The 17446-nt window shown below is 40.2% G+C and overlaps 1 protein-coding gene across 4 annotated transcripts in view; it reads left to right on the forward strand.

The window, feature by feature from the left end:
- The window catches only part of LARGE1 (LARGE xylosyl- and glucuronyltransferase 1), a 303277-nt gene that overhangs the window by 186748 nt on the left and 99083 nt on the right, over positions 1-17446 (forward strand). The gene's annotated exons all lie outside the window — the stretch shown is intronic.

Here is a 17446-nt window from a genome sequence, read left to right on the forward strand (position 1 = left end):
ACATTTACTGTACTTATCCCATGCTGAAATCCACAAGGCCTTTTTGCTTTTCCCAGTACTCAGCTAACAGGCAGGAGCTATTATCTTCAGCTCTACAGCCAAGGACTGAGTTCTAGTGCCTGCTTCTCCGTGCATTTGTTTCCTTTCCCTTCTCTGGATACACTGATGTCCCTTCAGCAGGCCAGAAGCACTCACTTTCTTACTTAACTGAACTATTCACAAACTTGCTTCATTAGGAATATAAAGTTTTCCCTCCTCTTCAGGTATTGTTCAGACCTCTTCACCAAGCCTTTCCCTACACTGGACCTTGAATTTCATATAAACATGTACCTTGACAGCCATAATTTACATAAATGTATGCATAGGGAGTAATGCTGTGCTATTGTACTGTCTCAGTGTGTGCTACTGTCCCATTAATAGTAATATTTTACTGAATATGGTGTATTAGCATGATGTAGCAGGTAAAGAAATGTGTATCAACTGAATTTGGGCATAGAGCACTCTATGGTCAAAGATAGCAAAATCTGAATTGAGACAATGAGGGGGATCATCTCCTTGCTTTTATTTTCTGCCACAGTTTCAATGAAGGTCCCTTGCTTTTTACTGGGGAAAGAAACCAAGCATAAAGACTGCTTGTAAAGAAAGGAATATGAAGCAGAGGCAGGCCTGAGGTTGAAAAAAATACAGACAGAAAATATGGAACCATGGAGAAGGATAATTACTGGAAGTAAGAAAGTGGGTGTAAGTCAGTCTCCATAGAGCTAGGCAAGGTTGTTCAGCTGATTAGAGCTGTGAAAAGCTCTAACTTACACATGGAGACAGAGTTCCTGTGCTACTGCCAGCCCTCATAACATAAGTATCACAACTCCCGAATGTATGATTTTGTAAGTTGTCCGGTCTGTCTTTTTAATTCCGGCTGATCACCTGCTTCTCCACAATTTTTTAATCCTGGCAATAAATTAATCAGTGTCTACATCTGCTCATCTCCCAGATGGTCATGCACAAAGAAAGAATTAATGGGACAATCCCAGGGCCCTAGGAGTCGACTAGGGTGGGAGAGGACTTTGGAAGGCACGTATGCCCAAAACAGTGAGCCTAAATGTTGGGGAGGAGAGAGAAATGAAAGTGTCTGAGCGCAAGCTTGTGCTCCAGCCTGTATCATAGGGTGCAGCCCCACTAGGCAAAGACTCAGTGGACATGGATCATCCTGGAAAGCAAGGGCAAGTAAGTTGGAGAGATACTGTTGCTCTTTTACTGCTTTGTAAAAGATTGGTTTAAATCATATGGTGATTCTCAATTTGTCCTCAGCGTCTTTTTATTTCTCCTGCTAGCATTACAAAAGATTCAAAGGATGTCTCATGTCATTAGCCCCAAATATTCCTCTAAAGGATCTGGTTTTAAACTAATGTTTTAATCCCCTCCTTGTTTCTCCCTCAGAAGTCCCAAGTAAGTTTATGAAGATTTATTTGGGACAATCTAGTGTGTTTGTTGAAATATTACTTAATCAGAAGAGAAACAGAAGATAAAACTCCTATGAAGGGAAGTTCCACTCTCCAAAGGAACCTGAGACTATACCCAACCCCAGCTTGGAGGGCAGCTTTAGAACCATAGGCTCTCCTTCTAGAAATGTTCGAACACCAAATTGTTGGCTAGAAATAGCCATTATAAACCTGCTTGCACCAGGATGTTGTTTGAGCAAATAGAAGAATTTTTCACATCAGTGCAGGAAAGGCAAGAACTTCCTTCTGCGCGTTGCTGGAGGATAACCACTAAGACAGTCCAGCACAGCCTCTTTCAATTTGCAGCCACCCAGATAAAGAGGGAGAAGGTCCTAGAGTCTGCGATTCTTTCTGTGCCCAGGAAGACTTTTCTTCCCAACAAAAACAGTGACAAAGAGAGACCAGTAGCTCAGATTCCTTTTTTCTAGGACACCATGCTTGGAAGAAACTCAGATTCAGAATTGTCTTGCAGTTTCACCAGGTCCAATTTGCTGTGTAGAAAGGCCCACAGTATGTTTTAAATAGCACCTGCAATACCCAGTATCCTTGTTCTGCAAAGGTTCTTCTTCCTGTCATCTTAAGAGTTGCTGAAAAGATCAGACCCTTACATAGTAACTTAATATTTTAGGTGGTAAAGCTACTATTACATTCGCTCTGTAGATGGAAAAAAGGGAGTAGGATTCCTTTGTAAATTATTGCTCTTCTGCCCTTTTCTGATAAGCTCTTTGCATACACCCTTACAGTAAATGATCCAACTATTCTGTAACTGAGCGCACAAATTAGGGCTGTACATATGTGATTTTATTTGAAAGTCTCTTCTTTGATGTGGCAACCATAAGCTTTGGGAGAAATTCACACCTCTCTTCGGTAGCCTGAAACAGTGTCTCTCAAGCAATGTAACATTTAAAAATTTCTCTTGGCAGTTACTGTGGGTTGTATAATTATTATTCCTTTTATATGCAATCTCTATGCATAAATATGTCTTTAGGAACAAGTAACTTAAATTTCAAGAGTCAGATCCAGCTTTTCAGCTGGGATTTGGACATTTCTGCTTTAGCCTCATTCTCTCTTGCTCTCCTAAAGATAAGCAGTCTGTTTCTCTAGGACAGATATATACCTCCAAAATACTGACTTCAAAGGTGTGAGTCTGCAGCCAGTCTGGTGAAGATAACCTGTCATGCATGTTTTCCGTGACTTAGTTGACACTGATTATGTTTTCTATTCATCTTTCACTGGATTTTGACAGTTCTAAACTTGAGAAAGCATCTAGCCTAAGGGCAGAAGAGTGGGACTGTAGATCAGATGCATTCTTGGATGAAGTGCTGCAAAGTGTTTCAGACAGCAAGGATTAGTGTAACCAATATGCTTTTATTGCAGAAATTGTGTGAATTCTTCTGAGAAAAGAACCAGTCCAAAGCTATGCTCTCTGTCATCAATCTTAATGTTCTTTTAAAGGCCACATCAGCTAATTGTTTTATTATTCTTGCTCACCCAAACTCTTGGTACTGAAATGTGGGTTCTTTTTTCCAAACTTCTGATTTTTGCTTTAACTGTATGTTAAATATGGATTCTCAAGAGCATTCATTGTAAATGGTATTTTGAATTTATTTGGGACTGACTATAACAGTCGTTATAATTATTTGTGTTACAGGTTGCAGTTCCAGTCAGGATCACAGCCTCTTTGTGCCGGGTGCTGTACATATAAATAGCAAGAGACCATCTTTGTGCTTTACCTAGTGTCAGGTGACAATTCTTGTGTCTGTGTGGTTCCTTTAGGCCATTGCTATGTATGAGTCACAGCTGAGATCCACAAATGGGACCTGAATAATCCCTGTCGAGATCAGTGTCAAGGGACTCTGTGTTAAGTTGAATGCCACATATAAGGGCATAATGGTATTTCTAAGTACATGTCATAACTCAGAGGCTATATTGAACAGTGATGTCCTACTACTACATGTTAGTCTCACAATCCAGCTAGCTGATATGATTAATATTTTAAATACTTTTAAACAATAGAGACTGGATAGGACATAACTAGTGTATTTCAAATAACTACTTGTAGATTGTCATCCAGAGAATATAAGCTACAATTAGTGTTCATCTGTGCAAGTTAAGTCTTCTCTGGAAAGCTGATGAAGGCAGTAAGGCAGAATCACCTACCTCCGTTAACCAAGCATCCAAGAAGGAGAAATGGCAAACTTGATAGGAAGACTTGAGATTCCTGTATTCATACTTTGCATGAATAAAAACATACTATAGAAGCTGTTTGTGTCAGGAGCTCAAACAATGATAAAAATCCATACTGACATCATAAATACCAGAAAAGGTCAACAGCGATTTTGGTGCAGGATCAAGTGCCCACAGCTGAAGAGGGATTGGCACATAGTCAATCTCAAACTTAAAATTTGCAAACACTCAGTATGTGGGTGCTTTCGCATGTTGCTCTGCAGAATGCCTGAGGTAACAGTCTAGGTTCATGCTATTTTTGCAGCTTCTTCAGGAAAAAAAGCAAACAAACAAAAAAAAATCACAACCATCACAAAATTCAACATCTTGTGTAGGTGGTTTAGTGATGATATTCCTACAAGAACTATTATGCTTAAGGTTGTAATACCAAATGCATGCATAACTTTTCATTTGTGTGTGAATTTAGTGTGCCAGAAAGTGAGATGCTGATGGCACCAGTGAGAGTCAGGCAGTCAGCAGGTGCTGTATAAATTTCCCTGAATTTGGCTCTATCAGTGAAGCCCTGTTTTAATAAACTATACCTGTCATAGGCCTAGGCTCTTCTTCTGCAAAGATTGTACTTTTTATAGGTATGCTCTTCATGTGATGATGTAAAATATTCAGCTGTTGCCAAGATTAAAATTTAAAATTCATTGTCACCTATGGCTGAAGCCAGGATTTGAGCCTCAGAATTGATTCTGGGCAGGTTCTGTAGTTCAGTCTGTCAGTTTATACTGAGTAAATCATTAAAGCTTCCACGGATCATTTTGAGACAGGATCTCTGTGGGCTGACACACTGTTTGTGTTAAATCCTGCAGGGATCTTTCTGTTCCTTCTGGTCAGTAAAATAGGTTTTCTTTTCTTACTAATCAAGAGGAAGGCATTAGCAACGTGCACCTTAGTGTGTGTAAAAATCCATGGTATGAGTCAGTCTTTTTGTGAAGGAAACAGGATCACATTGTAGCAGAGTGCATTAATAAAATTGTCAGGCAGCTATTAAAATAGCTTAAAATTTTCTGAATTTTTATAGGTGTCTAAAAAGGCCGAATGGCACTTGTCTTTGCTCATAAAAGGAACATCTGTTAGTTTCTGAAAGACTTGTGTAAGTGTTTAATGGTTAGACTACAGTACATAGCTCATCCTAGGGTTATTCCACAAATGAAATACGTTTTCTCTTTTAAAAGGTCCCTGTGGAGACTATCTGCTTAAGATTTTCTATTCCTGATTGTTGTATCACAGTGTTTTCTTCTTTTCTGCTGCAGAAGCTTTGAAGCTTCATTGATAAAGAATCCTTTTTGTTAGCTATAGCTGATAGAAATGTTGGGGTGTGTCGTGCTCCTCTGTCTCATGATGCTGTTGTTATCATCTGTGTGTAAAACTACAGGAGTGAACACTGATTTATATTGGTGAAGAGCCAAAGAAAGTAAGGATTTAGGATATTCGGAAAAAAGACAAGTTTCTGACTGTGACTGAAGGTTAATTTTGCTGATTTTAATTAGGAGGGGATCAAGCAAAGAGATGGGACTTACTGATGCTGTGGGTCTAGGGAAAAACAATTCTGTCCCTCCACACTTGTTGGATAAGCTGACTGGCTGGAAGTTCTTTTTTTTTCCCTTTTGTTTTTTTTTCCTAATTGCAGTTTGCTTTGCTATGGTATTCCTTTATTGAGGAGGCAGTATGTAGGAAAGTTGACCTCACTAAATGAGCTCCAGGGGAGAGAGTTTATTATATGGATCAGCATGTGCACATTCTAGTTTATGGGTTTTAATGTGACAAGGGACATAACCAGAAAATTCTGATTATGAATTGCTGCCAAAATAGAATGGCTGCAGTTTCTGAAACATCTGTAGTTCTTTTTTAGCTGAATGGTTCTTTGTCTGTTTCTGCCACCAGGCAGAAATATTTAGAGGTGAAAGGCCAACAGTGCATAGAAATTAGGTATAACTCATGGTGGGGGAAATTCTAAAATAAAGTAAAATAAAAGATTTGGGTTCTTTATTTTTCCATTTTGATTTCCAAGGGGTACCCTTTGGTCATGTTTTCAAGCTTTTTCCCATGTGGGCTAGGAATGTTTTAATTAAAAATGAAAGCTGATATTCTTTTGTCATCTTTTGATTTCACCACTAGAGTTTTCAGAATAAAAACCTACCACATACTACAAGATTTGTACTAAAATCTTGTTGGCAACACTGAAATTTTGAGGACTTTTTTCTACCTTCTCAACATCAAGCTAGTGCTTTTTCTGCATTATTTTTCTCCAGTCTTTGTTAACCTGCCAGTCATTCTACAGCTGTCTTTTTGGCTTAGATGCTATGATGTATCAAACACCCAAACTAAACATTGTATGACTCACAGTGTTAAAGCAAAAAACAGTTTCTGTCTCCTCTGAGCTCTTCCTTCAGGATTTAAGGAGACTTTAATTCTGTTAATCTCAAGTACTCCAACCGTGGAGAATGGACCTAGAGCTTTTTGAATTGCCTTGCAAATATTTATTGAGAGAAATCTGGGTAGAGCGCAGCATCAGAGGAGCAAAGTGCATATCCCCATCTCCCTTGACTAGCAGAATCTGTGACTTTCCAGAAGCTAGAAGATCCAGCTCCCAGAAGGTAGACACTAGGAGAAGGAACATTTTGGAACATTTCTGCTTTGTGTGTTTGTTCTTGGCAGAGGAAAAGTGCGTTTCTGGGAATGGGTGCCAGTAGGCTGTGCTGAAACGAAAACCTGTGAGAACAGTGGGAGGGAACAAACTGAGGAGGAAAATAATAATAAATCCCCCTCCCAACTAAAAAGGGTAAATCAGTCAGGAGTTGCTGTCCACTGATAAATGTTTTGGTTTGATCGTTTTCTCCTACAATCTGTTTACCTTTTGGTTCAATTATAGACATGCTCCCCCTCAGATAGATTTAGTACCCCTGCCCCATCACAACTTGTTTCTTTTGCTTTTTTTTTTTAGAGGGCTATTAAAAAAAAAAGCAAACCCCAATGTCTGCCAGTCGTCTTGAGTTGAGCACACAAATTAAGTCCATGTGCTAATCCCTCTGGCCAGTCACTCTGTATCCCCTAGGTGACAGTAAAGCAGAGCAAGTGCATGAGCAGGCAGTGAATATGGAGGGAGTGGCAACCTGTCCATCATTCCAATTAATAATGTGTAATGATGATTCACCTCTGCATGTGTGAAAAAGCCAAGCAGATGAGACACATGGGTCATTCACCTAACAAATGAAGTTTACTCTAAGGTTTGATAGTTGTATTACTAGGACTAAAGAAAGAAAGATATTTAATAGATAGGTTTCCGTGCCTAAGGCCCTCATTCTAATCACATGCAATCTATCAAGCACATATGCTTTTCACAGGTCTCTGTGACATGCATTGTAATAACTTGATATTCTGTTTTCTCCCTCCCTGAACCAGGCATATTCTCTGAGCCTACCTCGTTCTGCATTAGCAATCCGTATTTTTAAGGACCTAAGGCCCCATTTCCAATTACAAAGCTCTCATACAAGGTTTCACCTTTTTGGTTTAATGCTGCAAATTATGTCTGTAATACTGTCCTTGGCAGCACATAGATTTGCATAGGGTAAAGTGGCGTAGGGACTATCTGTCTCACAGGCTCAAGCTGGAAGGTAGAATGTGTTGCCCAGAGGTCAATGGTATGATTGTCTCATCAGCAGGATGAGTGCATGGTATTGCTCTCTGCACAACCAGGGAAGAGGGAAGAAAGTGTACAAAATTAAACCAATTTATTACATAACTGAACTAAGGCTGTGTACAAATGCACCATGAGCAAAAACTGTGGGCAGTTACATGAACTAAAAGTTAGACATGTAAACAAAATCAATAATCAATCCAATTTTGTGGAAATAGTAGAAACCTCACAGGTTTCCTTTTTCCAAGCAATCTAGAGAATCAGGGATGTTTGAACCCCTTATTTTAAGCCCCAAGCTAAAAGAAAGAAGTAGGTATGTCTGTAATGGCCCACTTCACTCTGCGTCTCCCAAGTGTCTTTATTAACTTAAATCTCAAGCTTGCTCTACTCCATGTTCTTTGCGGTAATTTCTAGCTTGCATTCAGCATGGGCCAAACAGTTCAATTAAATGAAGGAGCTTTTCTCCCTCTGACGCTTTCCTCAAAGTAAATCTTTTCTGTGCTTTGAGGCACTGCTAATAACAAAAAGATTTTTGTCCTAGACCTTCCAGATACGTACCAAAATGTGTGGTTGATAAACACACAGTAAAACTCAGGGACCAAGTGTGTCCACAACTTTTCTGTATTTTTATTTATTTCCTGCATTTAGTTGCAGTGGAATTCATAGTTTGGGCTTAAGCATTAAGTATGGTGATCTGCAACACCCTCCATTGCACAAGGGCTGGTCCTGAAAAGAATTTGGACCTGAAGTGCAAAATTCATAGCTGCAGTAAATGCTGTGCAAGTTCATGTTGGTAAAAGCACGTTTGATGTTTTCTGCTGAAGACCCAAGCCAATTTATGTTTCCTGTGCACTGCCTGAATGCTCAAAAGGATCTCAAGACCTAAGCTGATGCTATTGCTGCCTGGGTGTAAGATGAGCCCTGTGTCAGCTGCTTCTGGTCCTCGTGGTTCTGGGATTCATTCTGGAGCTGGGACATGTCAGCAGAACAGCTTCCTGAGAGCCATTAACTACTGGCACAACTAAGTGAAACCCTGAAACTACTTACATTGTGTTTGGGTATGTGGTGGTTTTTTCTATCTGCTTAGGGACTGCAACTGTCAAGTAAGTGCTATTCTGACACACCAAGAGAATTTGTCTGATGGGAACAGAGGTGGAGGTGTATAGCAAAGAAGATGTTATAATGTTTAGTGATGCTATTGACAAATAGGCCAGACTGTGAACCATCCCAAGGCTGAGGACCTAGCACATGCTTACTGCTTCTGCCCTGCTGAGACACTGGTAACTTTGAGCAGGACTGAAGCCCTACAGTGAAGTGAGCCATCGTACTTTTTCTCATACAAAGTTGTCCTTGGCTGACTCTATGCTACCACTCTTCTGTCATCAACACAAAATGTCTGCCCGTTTATGCTCAGAGCAACTTACTGAAACACAGATCACCTCTGAAACTGGCTCAGGATCTCCTGAACTTCATTAATTCATGACATTACCATGTCTTCCTGCACATGTTACATTTAATAGACAGTAATAATATTTCCTTCCTGCATGCTTCAGGATACGATTATTGCAGGTGCCAAGTGGCATTCTGTAGAGCTGTCTACAGGGGTTTTGCCAACCTGCTTCGGAGTCATATTGGCACCAATTTTTACAGTACTTAGAGATTCAGGTGCTTTCCCATATTACTAAGAAATGATGATCTGAATATTGCTACACCAGTGTCCTAAAATCCTGAGAGCGCACAACTCGGGTGGTATAAACTAGCTTGATAAAACATTGGAGGGAACAGGATGACGCTGACTTACATCAGTAAAGAAGTCTAGCTCCTATATTCCCTGATTTACATAAACATTCCTGCTTTGAACTTACAGCTTCTTTTATAGGCTAACTAAAAAAAGATGTGAATAGTTGGAGGAGTAATCTTTAAATATGGTCTCCTTTCAACTCTAGACCCCTGGTATGGGTCACAAGTAAAAAGAGTTGGGTGACCTCAGCCAGGTCTAACGTGCATGAAGGCTGAAGTGCATAAGCAGGGCAGCAAAGGGATATACTGCTGGGGTACGATTTTCAAGGCACCTCGTCAGAATTAGAAGAGGATGTTTGCACACTGTCAGTTCCATTCCATGATCATATAATTCTTTCAAACATAATAATAGGAAGTGGACATAACTGGTAGGTAAATGAGAAAACAGTGTGGAGTTGGAAAGTGGGAGTGAATATACAGGATACTGAGCAGGAAAGAAAGAATAGGAAAAAGGAGGAGTGGAAACACATGGCAAATTAGTCAAGATTATTTATATTGAAACCTAAGATTAGCTAAAACCATCATATATCACAGTAAATTTCTGTGAAGCTATATGGAAGCAAGTGTATGTATCTAGAAATTTTCTGCATTTCCTTGGCAGCAGCATCTGACTATAAGAAAAAACTTGCCAAGGAAATAATGAAGTACAGAGTCGCATTAAGGAGCTAACCCAGCATTTAATTCAGTGTAATTTTCGCCTGTCCCTCCCGTGAGGGGGGTAGTGCAGATATCATCCCCCCTTGGCTGCAGTCAGCAAGTAGTCCTACTGTCATTGTTACCATTTTTTAATTTGTTTTGCTCTATGGTGCAAGAGCTCTGCTTGTGGACCAGCGCTTCTAGTCCTTGTTTCTAAAAGAGAGTGGTAAGAAGGCTCTGCACACCCATTGCTGTGAAGCCAAGTGGGTTTCTTCCTGTTCCTAAGGAGTTTTGATCCCTGTAACACCCAATCTAGTCTTTATGTGGGGTAGGAGGGCTGAGAATGATTTGTAAAATTGAGAAGAGCAGTGATGAAGCTCCATTTTTTTTTTTCTTTTTTTGCTTTGGTTTTATGCTACTGCTTTTAAAGGTTTAGTTGCCATAACAACCCAAAGCAGTCCTCTATTACCATAGAAACGTGCTGTTGTGGGTGACAGTTTTTATGAGACTTTTTTTTTTTTCCCCTCTCCTCTTCATGTAGTGTCTTTAACACTGGCCTTTATGCAGGTATATCACAGTACACTACAGGGGTTCCATAAAGTGTCAGAATGACGTAAGAAACAGCAAAAATGAAGCATATACTTAAATCTGGAAGAAAATCTGGGGTCATGCTTGACTGAGAACAGAGAAAGAGTAAAAGTAAATTCCTGTTGCTTAACTTGGAGGTCAGAAGTATTGAGCTTAGAGCAGGGCTGGCTAATCAGTCCACATGAGTAAATACTCAAACAAAAACACAGCTAAACAGGAGTTAGCGTTTAGATTATGTACCAGGGAGTTAGTATAAAAACAATTTGTCATGATAGTTGTAGTTATCAAAAGACAGGATTACTTTAATGTTCTTTACATGGGGCTGCTCCTTGAGACTATTCAGAGGCTGAAGTGAGAACTGCCCTCTTATAAAACACTGCTTCATACTGAGTGCCAGTTCCAGCTGCATACTGATAGCTTGCGAGCTTCAGGGTGTTGGTTGTCACCTGGCAAGCCCTAAATTGTTGGGGATCTGTCTATATTGAGGACTTTTCCTCTCCCTGTGTGATACCTTCAACAGCTGTGCTCTGCAAAGTCTCTTGGGTTCGTAAAGAATGGCAATAGAGCTTTTCCTTCCACAAATCTGTGTCTCCATCTACTCATTACGTGGCTCTCCTAGAGCAGTGGACCGCTGGAGCACATCAGCTCTCCTAACTTCTGATAGATTACTGTGCACCTTTACTATCAAACTTCAAATTGAAGTTATGGACCAGTTGCAGACCATTTACTCTGTCCCAGCAAACCATTGTAGTACAGAGTACACTGTTACAGGTTCATAATTTTATGACAAGCCACACAACTTATTTGGGAAGAGAATAGACAAGCATAGCCAGACAGCTGTGGAGATTGTTATTGATCAGTATTTTTATGGGGAGGCACAAGTCTATCAGTTTCCTGTAATCAGTTGCATCAATGATGAAAAAACTTTTCATTGCTGATAAGCATTAAAATATGCATTATGTTTTAAAGAAGATAAAAGCTTCCAGCTAGGATCTTGCAAGAGTTCCCCTTGCCAAGGTCAAGCAGGCAGCAGGGAATGCCATGAAGTTCAGATGTGCTTTATGGTTACTTACCCCTCTGCGAGCCTAGACAAGTCTTCTATGACTTCCTCTCATTTGACCCTCAGTTCTCCAGGCTCCATTCTGGATTTCTCAGCCCTACCTGGGAGTGATGATTAGTGGGAGACAGGGTTTCCTTCCTGCTTTCTGAATGCCTCCCTCTAACCTGTTCAGAGACATGACATCCTAGGGTGCTCCTTATCCTTCATTTTTATGGTATTGGATATCCCCTCCACGATCTTGACGTTTCCAGATGAGACCTGTTCCATCTAATCTAATCAAGATTTGTTGGACATGATTCCCTCCCTGCTCTTGTTCAACTCCTTTCTCTAGTCAAGAAGTGTCACATGAATAAGTCAAAGGTTAAAGTTAAATGTTGTTAATACTTGCTTCTCCTTTTCCTTTACATCCTGATGACATGTTGACTTCTACTCTATGAAAAAAAGCTGTAGTCAAACTTCAGATGGACTTTTATATCACCTTGAAATTAGTTTCTGTTTCAATTAAAGTACTGAAGACTGGCCACCATGCAATGTGATTTCTACTCATTAATCTTACTAACTAGCTGTATTCAGTACAAATCCATTCTCTGAACAGTCCTTCCGCCTCTAATGCAGAACAGGCTGCCATAGCCTCTTCTTCTTGCCAGACTTGCTGTAAACTCTGTGGTTCATAGTTGGATTTTATGGCTGGATTAGAAGATCTTAATTTTCTTAAGAGCTGGACTACGTGCAGATGCTCAAAGCTGCCATCTTTTCCACTTGTTTAGTGATTAGAAAACTCACTCTTGAGCAGGACATATGCATGTGTGGGTTCTTAAAGAGCAATAATATCAAACCAAATAGTAGACATACCCTAAGCTTTTAAAAATTGCTACTACCTTACCCAGTACTATGGCTAAGGCAGCTGTTACCCCTTATAACAAGCTTCATTTTTAATGGAGCCCTCTATATCAACAAATAATCCTTCCTGCAGTTTCATGGCTGATACTTGACTGAGATTGCTGTATGAGGCAAGCTCGGATAAAGAAGTGAGATTGCGGTCCCAGGGAGCATGTCAGGGATGGATCTAGGTCTGGAATATGTACCTGTGGAAGAGAGAATTTGTGGAGATTTCCTTTTAAAGTGAAGCAAAGGTAAAGAAGAGCTGCAGGTTGCAGTATGTTCTTTGCCAGCCTTGTAACAAAAGAGAAGTTATCCTACCCCACTGTATTCCCCTGGGAGTCTCAGTATATTGGCAATACAGAACATATAAGCAGCATTAGCCTGACCTGGCCAGTACAGTCAGTACCATTTAAGTGTGGGCAGCAAACACTACACTTGAATATCAGTGTGTTTCAGTGATGACAGTTCTTCATGTGCTTCAGGGCTGTTTTGTCATTGCAGATGTGACACCAATATTTGAGCTGCCTTGTTTTTCACCTTTCTTACGGTTTACAACCCTTTTCCTATTTTCCCATCACCATGTGTTTTCTATAGAGCATTGAAAACATTAGCAGCCTACACCTGAGGTCCATCTGCAGTTCCTTGCTGGAACACACTCTCTCTGAACTGGCAAGGCACACTTCACCAGATATCCAGGTCTATACTTAACCTTTCCCTAAGAGGCACAAAATTATGGGGTGCAGAAACTTACTGATGAAGGCTGTTGTTTAGTGATAGAGTAAATAAAAAACTAGAGACATTGGTACTGGATCAAAATGTCATAGACACCTAGCACTAAGTGGTAATCTGGTGTAAATTCATTTCTGTTCCAAAATATTAATGGATTAACTATTCTGAGAAACCTTACCCTGGATCAGATGCCATCTGTCTTTCTATAGTAAGCTTAAAGTCAGCATAAACTCCAAATCATGTGTTCTGGCTAATGCAATAGAAATGTCATTCTGTGCCCACGTTTCATTATGTATCAGATTTGCTCTGCTGGGTGACTCAGTCATGAACAGATCCTGTATACTAATGAACATAGAGCCATCGCTACAGTGAGGTTTGGACTAACTTCGTTGAAATATATTGCTCTAGGGTACCTTGCTATGTAGCTCTGACTTTCACGTTGAAGGCAGATGGGAATGCTAATTTCTTGGGATGAAGCTTGGAAGGCAGAATCTAAAGTAGAAGAAATTTTATTTTAGTGATCCCAAGCTATGATTAGTCTTAATTTATCCCTTGGTAGAAGAGGAAGATGTTTAATCATTTCTCTAACAATATGTAAGGTCTCCAGGTTGTCAAAATTAAGAGCTAAAGATTGGGTTAGAAATCTCTGTGAAGTGTGTTGAGACCTGGAGAGCACCTTTCATTATTTTTGTCCCCTTGTGACCAGCGCTTGAAAAAGCAATGATAAACTCTGAAGGAAGTTGCAACTAGAGTTCAAAGCAGAGACAGGAGAGCTGTGATTTAAGGCTGAGAAGTTTGGGGAAAAAAAAAGAAGCCATGCTTACATGTCCCCCTCTGCAAAAATGCACTGAGGATATACTTCTTAAGATATCCAAAACAGCTAGTACTTTTTGTTCTACTCTCCAAAGACTGCCTCTGTCTGGCCTAGCTGTCAGGCAAAACATGAGCTTGTTCCTAGGAGCTTTGTAGCTCTGATGCCTTGTTCATAGTGGGTCCATTGTCAAAGGGCAAAGAGGAGGCAAACTCTTCCAGATGAATCAGGATAAAGTACTATCACAATTGCATTATTAGCCCAAAAGCTTGAAGCACCTTTACCAATTACTGATACCTATTTCCTGCCTTGCAAGTGGAATTAGGATCTCTCAGCGATATATTGAAAGCAATTGAATATCATCCAGTGATTGCCATGAGTGAAGTTGTAAGTAATTAGTACTAATGATACTTATGAGGGAAAACAGGTGTGGTTGAATCAGGCTTTCCCCTTATAGACTTAGAATATACACAAACTGAAACTAGTTATTTAATTATATGTTAGGGTTGTTGCAGGGTTTTATGTATTTCTAGTGCTGTTGGTGAGGAAGTATATTGAGATAGCAGGATGTTGTAACCATTTCCCCTGAGATCTCACCAAAAGTTTTAATGTAATTGTGTAGAATTAATGTACTAAAAGACACCATTTTTCCCCACCAGAGGATCTTGCAAGAATGTGGTGCATTTTTCACTAAAAACCCAGTGTTACTAATGGAGATTTTAAGGGAGACATTTATGAGATTAGGCCAAGATCCTTGTCTCATTTACCATAGACTGAATCCAGAGTAACTCCATTACTTTCATTTAAGTTATCCTTGGATTTATATTGGTGAAAATGAGATGAGAATCCAGCTTTTAATTAGAAAACAGTGCATATGAGAGATGTACTGTGGGGTTTTTTTCCTAAGACAGCAGACTTCAGTGAACAGCAGAGGTCTCCCAGAAGTAATCTTACCATCTATGCTCAACATAAACCAGGAAACAGTTGATCCAGATATGTTTTTTTCTGAAAAATAAAAACCTGTGAAACTCTGTTAAAATTCAAGAAAAAATGACGAACCAAACTTTTGGAAACTGTGAAATGTAGATAAATTTGGGGATCATGAAAGAGAAGATGTGATAGCTTTCATTGAGCTCCGAATAGCATGGGATTTGTCTGCTTATGCCTGAGCGCTAGTTTAAGGGTCACCTTTATTTATTCCATGTGCTATAGCCCCTGTGACAGTGGCACAGCCCTGTTCCTGAAATGCCATTGCAGTATCAATGGCTGTTGATAATTACTTGCCAAATTGATGTGATTCCTCATGAATCACAAGATCTAGCTACAGGGTGGCAAGAGAAACAGCTAGATTTGTCTGGCTGTACCACGCTGTTACAAGGGCATTTTAGATACCCCATACTGTATAGGTGCTCTGCTGTGCCTGTCGACTGTCAGCACTGACCAGAGCTTTTTCTCTCCACATCACTTAAAAGTTCAAGCAAGACTCAGCATTAGAGGAAGGAGGATCGAACTCAAGCAGGGACTCAGTGCCAGGGAGCCTCACAAGTGAGGCAAGAACCAAGCAGTTCCTGTCTCTCAGTTCCTGTGAAAAGCACAACAGATCATAGCTCTCCCTCTTTATTTTCTAATATACTGCTTTCCACCAGTTTCCACCCCATTCACTATTTCTCTCTGTTTTGGTTTCTATTCCTCAAGCTTATTAACCTGTGCTTTTTCCAGGATGATTTTTTTTTCTTATTTCCCACCCTCACTGTTATCCCTCTAGGTCTCTCTGTAACATTTCTGGTCTGGTGGTGTGTGCAATAGCTCTCAGTTTAATGAAACCTACACTGGTATTCAGGGTGCTTTTTACCCCACTTTCAGTACTGTTAACATTCAATTGGGCAGCCTCAGCTGAAGAGAGTAGAGGAACTTTAACAGCCTGGTGTATCACAGGTCAGGATTTATGGACCTGGCCAGAGCTCCAGATGAGAAGCATATATGGCATCAGCATGCACTTTTTGTAGCTGTGAAATAACTGCAGGATTCTGTTTTTATTTTATATGCCATTCCTCCCTTCCTTCTCTTTTTATTTTAAGGTTTAATCCTCTCCTTAAAATTTTCCCAAGTCATGGGTTATTATTTTCATAGCCAATTCAGCCATTCCGTAATGAATGGTTCTGCTTTTATGCTGAGCGTCACTGGAAAGGATGAAACTCTGACCCACCTCCACTGCTCACTAAGTCAACTACCTTTGAAGTACATGTAATAAACTTTCTCTGATGGTAAAAAGAAAAGCCTCATTAGTTCCAGCCCATATTTGGGAGGCACCTCTAATCCACACTCGTTCTGCTTCTTTCTTTTTAATGTTTAATTATTGATACATCTTACCTGACTCATGCAGTCTTACAGTGGTGAGATTTTTCCTGCATTTTCCCAACCTCCATTAACATTTTCACTCCCTCACTCAAAGCCTGGGTCTCATTTACATGAGGGTCTGTGAAATGTCTGGCAAAAGACCATAGCAAAGAAACCCCTGTGCAGTAGGTTGGGATGGCTGAACAGGGCAGGAATCTCTCCTTCCCTCCAGTAGAACCTGCAGAAAGAGAAATGTGACGTAGCTCCAAAGATGGGCAGCTGCTAGCAGGGAGATGTCGCATCTGTGTAACACTGGCAGATCTCCTGGAGAGGCCATACTGCAGCAAAACTCAAACAAAACCAAAATGTCCAAGAGAGGGTAGCTCTGATGCTCTCACCTGTTTTTTCCTTGCGTACTCTCCCATCTAAAGTGTATAACGTGACTTGGACCCCTTTGTACACCAACCTTATTTAACCTGATCTGCATATGCAAGTATTTCACCTTGCTCACACCGGGAAGTTTACTTAAAGTCTGGTCATCAATACTTGATGTTACCTGTCTGTAGTCTAAAGAAGGTGAACCCCAGCTTGCATTTGCTTGAAACCAAAGAGTTGTTTCACACGATGCCAGTCTAGCTTTGGCTAGTGGAGTGCTTTGCATTGGTACAGTGACACTGGTGGCTGGAATTTGGGCAAATCCTTACAGTATGAAAGTATTTTTAATGGGGAAACAAAAATGATATTGACAGACAATTATCTTACCTTCTTGTAGCATTTGATATTTTCCCTTTTACTAGACACAAGGTAAGAGGAATTGGTTAAGTTACCCAACTGACAGAATGAACATTCTAGTAGCAAGCAGGTTAGTCACTCTTTTTGTTTTGCTCATGGTAGTTGAGTGATTTTGGTTTGTGTGTGGTTTTTTCTTTTTTTTTTTTAGCATGTCAGGTTGTACTGGGCCTGGCTAGAATAATTTTCTTCATAGCAGCTCATACAGTGCTGTGCTTTAGATTTTTGACCAAAACAGTACTGATAGCACACTAATGTTCTAGCTTTTGCTGAACAGTGGCTGCACAGCATCAAGGCCTTCTGTTTCTCACTCTGCCCACAGTAGTGAATAGACTGTGGGGTGCACAGTAGGCTAGGAGGGGACACAACCAGGCAGATGACCCAAACTAACCAAAAAGATATTCCATACCACATAACGTCATGCTCAGCAGTAAAAGGGAAAA

The sequence above is a fragment of the Mycteria americana genome, chromosome 1, assembly GCF_035582795.1.
Source record: "Mycteria americana isolate JAX WOST 10 ecotype Jacksonville Zoo and Gardens chromosome 1, USCA_MyAme_1.0, whole genome shotgun sequence".
In the NCBI taxonomy this organism is placed as follows: Eukaryota; Metazoa; Chordata; class Aves; order Ciconiiformes; family Ciconiidae; genus Mycteria; species Mycteria americana.